The sequence below is a fragment of the Leucoraja erinacea genome, chromosome 23 (assembly GCF_028641065.1).
Source record: "Leucoraja erinacea ecotype New England chromosome 23, Leri_hhj_1, whole genome shotgun sequence".
Taxonomy (NCBI): Eukaryota; Metazoa; Chordata; class Chondrichthyes; order Rajiformes; family Rajidae; genus Leucoraja; species Leucoraja erinaceus.
The window spans coordinates 747,264-752,830 of record NC_073399.1 but is presented as its reverse complement, the minus strand read 5'-3'; positions in this window follow the sequence as shown (position 1 = coordinate 752,830).

The window sequence follows — 5,567 nt, the reverse complement described above, 5'->3', positions numbered from 1 at the left end:
TCAACTACCTCCTCTGGCAGCTTGTTCCATATAGTCAAGTCAAGTCAAGTCACATTTATTTATATAGCACATTTAAAAAACAACTCTCATTGGCCAAAGTGCTTTACGTTTGTTATAAGAATAGCACAACAAAACAAACTACATACATATATACATGTAGCCCTCACTCAGTGGACGTCAGGAAAGGCTTGGGAGTATAGATAAGTCTTTAGTCTTGACTTAAAGGAGTCGATGGAGGGGGCAGTTCTGATGGGAAGGGGGATGCTGTTCCACAGTCTAGGGGCTGCAACTGCAAAGGCACGGTCGCCCCTGAGCTTATGCCTAGACCGTGGGATATTCAGCAGCCCCAAGTCGGCCGATCTGAGGGGCCTGGAGGTGGAGTGGTGGGTGAGAAGACTTTTTATGTAGGTGGGGTCAAGCCCATTGAGGGCTTTGTAGACATGGAGGAGTATTTTGAAGTTTATACGGAACCGCACAGGGAGCCAGGGAAGAGAGGCCAGGATCGGGGTGATGTGGTCCCTTGTTTCGGGTGCCCATCAGGAGTCTCGCTGCCCTGCGGCGTTTTGGACCCGTTGCAGGCGGGACAGGGAAGATTAGCTGATGCCAGTGTAGAGGGAGTTGCAGTAATCGAGGCGGGAGGAGATGAATGTGTGAATGATCTTTTCCAGGTCGTCAAACTGGAGGAATTGTTGTATTTTAGCTTTTATTTGTATTTATTTTATTTTATTATAGGTGGACAAAGGCAAGAGATAAAAGGATACAATAGGCTATAAGATAAGGAGAGAACTTGATAATTGGTTCATTTTGATCTACACCATATTGATAGGGAATATATCTTAAATTAGACAGACCCCTGTGTTGAAACAAAGTACTGCAGATGTTGGTGAAATACACAAGAGGACACACAGTGCTGGTATAACTCAGTGGACCAGGCAGCATCTCTGGGAAAAATGGATTAGTGACATTTCAGGACGAGACATTCAGAAGAAGGGTCTCAACCCAAAATGTAACGTGAATGTTCTCCAGCAATGCTGCCTGACCTACTGAGTTTCTCCAGCAGCCAGCTTTGTGTCTTCCTTTGAGTGTTTTGGGATATCGCTGTGCCTGCATATTTCCTCTGAAATGTGTGTGTTTGTGTGCAAGTCTGTTTGTTTCTATCATTAATTCTGCCTGGGGCTTCCCAGAAATGAACGGCAATCATTAATTTATCCATTTTATTTGTATTGTTTAATTAACAGCGTCCTAAATGTCTTTCCAGATGAATAATTTCAGTGACATTCTGAACGACTCAGTGGGAGTAACGTAAAATTCAGGTCTGTGGATCGCACGAAACAACGCTTCTTGGTGTTTTTGGATATCGCTGTGCCTGCATATTTCCTCTGAAATGTGTGTGTTTGGGTGCAAATCTGTTTGTTTCTATCATTAATTCTGCCTGGGGACTTCCCAGAGGAGATACAAAGAATAATACGACTCTTGTGAATGGATAAAGATAATAAATTTGATATGAAAGTATTTAAAATTAATGGCCATATTTCTGAAGTACTTCCCTTTATAATCTAATACTTCTATGAAGAACAGTGCAAATATGAGTCGAATCCTTTGGCATCAATGACAGAAAGAAAGTGAGAGAAATATTAGGGAAATGATGATTGAATTGCCAATCTACAGGTAGACCGCTAGTCAACCAGTGCAGTGTTTTGTGATCTATCTCAGTAACAGTCGCAAAGCTGGGATTGTTCACTCATGCTGCTGCACTCTTTATCTCCATTTAAACCATAAAGCTGACAATGACAGCCCTTTGGAAGACAGGAACTGATAAGTGGCAGATAATGTTCATGTAATCTAAATCAAATCATCTTTAAACAAAATGCTACCCAGCGATTTCTTCAATTAATCTTCACTGATTTGTGCTTGACCAGAAAATGAATGAAATGGCCGCAGCACATTGACGCAGCGGTGTAGTTGCTGCCCTACAGCACCAGGGACCGGACCCGGGATGGATTCTAACTACGGGTGCTCTTTGTATGTTTGCCCTGTGACTGCGTGGGTTTTCTCCGAGTGTTCTGATTTCGATGTGCAGGTTTGTAGGTTGATTGACCTCTGTAAAATGTCCCCAGTGTGTCGATAGAACTCGTGTAGGGGTGATCGCTAGTTGGCATGGAGCTGGTGGGCCGAAGGGCCTGTTTCCATGCTGTATCTCTAAACTAAACTAGACTAATACAATGTCTACCAGACCAGGTCTACAGCCATACAGACTTTAATGATGGCACCTTCGTAGACATTCCAAGCGTCAATGCTACTTACAAGGTTGAAGGAAGGAATGTGGTGGGACACTCTCACATCCCCTGGGTTTACAGACACAGAATAGGAATCTCAGCATAAAGACTACAATGATAAGAACCAAAACCTATTGGAATATTGTGGAGACAAGAAACTGCAGATGCTGGTTCACAAAAAAAAGGCACAGATTGGTGGAATAACACAAGAAATGTTGGGATAGTGAATGGAGATGTCTTGAGTATAGTACATATTACAGTTGTGGAGGTACTGGGCATCCTAAGATGTATGAAGGTAGATACATCCTCTGTGTTGGATCAGATATATCCAAGGACACTAGGGAAGAAATTGCAGGAGCTCTGAATGAGAAATATGAATCATCATTAGACACAAGTGAGGTGCTGGAAGACTGGGTATGGCTAATGTTATGCCTCTATTTAAGAAGAACTGCAAATAAAATCCTGTTTACTCCAGATCCGTGAGCCTAACATCAGTGGTAGGAAAGTTACAGGAGAAGAGACTGGTTGATAAGATACACCTGTATTTGGAAAAATGGTTGATGAGAGATATTCAACATGTTTTTTTGAGTGAGAGATAATGTCTCATGAATTTGATTGTTTTTTGAAGAAGTAATCAAGAAGGTTCATGAAGGCAGGACCATTGTTTGTGTCGATGTACACTTCATTAAGCCTTTGATAAGGTTCCTCAAGGCTGCTCTGGAAGGTTAGATTGCATGGGATCCAGCAGGAGCTAACTAATTCAATACAGAATTGGCTTCATAGTAGGAAACAGAGAGTGTTGGCAAGTTGCTTTTTGGACTGGAGATCTGTGACTAGTGGGATGCTTCTGGGATCAGTGCTGGGCCCATTGCTGTTGATCATCTACATCAATGATTTGGATGTACAAGGAATAATTAGTACGTTTCTAGAACACTAATAAATAGGTAGATACATAAGATTTTACACTGTCTACTCTCCCTGGAATCCACTATTTCCCCGGTCAAAGCAATTCTACATTTCCAAGAAGATTGCATCTTTCTCCTGTGATCACACAAATTATGACTAAGCATCAATTGTAAAAGACATTTATTACTGCTTCTGCAGTCGATAATAACCGTCAAGATCAGTGTCACCTATTCAACTGAAAATAATGACTACAGCATGTACTCGGTGTGGTACGTGTCCTGCTGTGTATTGTCTGCTTTCTTACTAAATCTTTCAAAGAAACTGGACTTGTGCTGTGAAATTGGAGCACAGTTCAGCAGGGATTCTGTAGCCTTTACAGCAGGGCAGTGTGGCCTTATCTGACCACTCTCATACCGACTTCACATGACTTTTAAGTGGTGCAGCCAATCGAGATGCCTCATCTAAACTACTCCCATTTGTCAGCATTTGGCCCATATCCCCCTAGCCCTAACCTATCCATGTAGCTGTCCAAGTGTCTTTTAAATGCCGGTATAATACCCGCCTCTGCTATCTCCTCTGGCAAACACAATGTCTGGGCTAAACATGATGCCAAGACAAACTCTTATCTACCTGCACATGTCCATATCCCACCATTCCCTGCATATCCATCCAATATAATACCTACTTCCTCTGGCAGCTCATTCCATATACCCACCCGCAACCCACTAAGTGAAATCTCATGAGACACAAGAGATGGTCTTGCAGCATGGAAACAGGCCCCTTCAGTCCAATTAATTGCCCCAACTAATGGTAGTCCTGTTTGCATGTACTTGGCCCATATCCCTGTAAACCTTTCCTATCTTGTACCTATCCAGGTGTATGTTAAATGCTGTTATACCTGCCTCAACTAGCAGCTCGTTCTATATACCCACCGCTCTCTGTGTGAAAAACATGCCCCTATCACCTTCAGCCTCTATCGTCTGGTTCTTGATTCCCCTACCCTTTAACTACAGAGTAAAATACACTGTGTATTCACCCTGTCAGTTCTCCCCATGTAGAGATAGTGCTGAACTTCTCACTGGAGTACGAGTCAAGCTTTGCAGGTCAGACGATTGTTGTGGGATCATGATGGGTGGCACAGTGAGTGTCGCAACAGTGGAGTTGCTGCCTTAGTGCCAGAGACCTGGGTTCGATCCTGACTATGGGTGCTGTCTGTATGGACTTTGTATGTTCTAAATGTCCCAATTTGCCTCCACCACTGTGTACCAAGCAGCCACATGCCCCGCACATCTCCTTGATGCAGCATGGAAACAGCCCCCCAGGCTCAGAGACCATCGATCACCCATTCACACTAGTTCTACATTATCCCACTCTTGCACCTGCTCCCTATGGAACTAGGGCAATTGTTACAGGTGGCAATTAACTTACCCACTCGCACGTCTTTGGGATGTTGGAGGAAACCGGAGCACCCGGAGAAAACCCACGTGTTCGCAAGGAGAAGATGCAAACTCCACACAGACAGCAACCGAGGTCAGTATCAAACCTGGTTCTCTGGAGCTGTGAGGCAGCAGCTCTACTCTGTGGGGCCAGAATAAAAGCTGCGCTCTGCCCTCAGTAAGCCTGAACCCGTCGTAATAACGTTTCAGAAGATCCATGCGTCAGGAAATAGTTCATCTTGAAATGGATTCACACATCTGTCACAGATGTGCTAGACCACTACAATTGACTTTCCCCGTAGTTCCTTTTCAAAATAAAAATCAAACATTGTAATTTTTATTCAAAACTATTTATTAATAATTATTAATAGTACTAATCAACATGAGAGAACAAATACATAACTGCTCCTCTTGAATTGTGTGCTGTTACTGCAGAAGAATTCTCCAGAGGTATTTTGAGGGGTGACATGGCATCTGTCCTCTCCTGTAATGCCCTGGGAGCTCTGTCTCTTCCACACCAAAGCTCTTTTAATGAGACACGGCTAACCTTCCCCTGGGGGGGGGGGGGGGGGGGGGGGGGGGGGGGGGGGGGGGGGGGGGGGGGGGGGGGGGGGGGGGGGGGGGGGGGGGGGGGAGAGAGAGACCTGTTGTAAGATTCACACAAAATAAAACCAATCTGAAACCCTGACTCTGAGTAATGAGGATGAGGGAAGCTCAGACATTAGGACTAAGATAAGCACCAGGACATGATTAGTGATGACTGCTCACTGGTTTTTCTCTGGAAAGCATAAATAAATCATAGGTTGCAGAGATCTTGGCTGATCACTGATTTGTCAGTACGAAGAGGAATATTGCAACACTACGAAGATCGAGGTTCACATCAAGAGATTGAGTGACCCAAGTGAATGAAATGTAGAAACAGGGAACTGCAGATGCTGGTGAAGTGAAG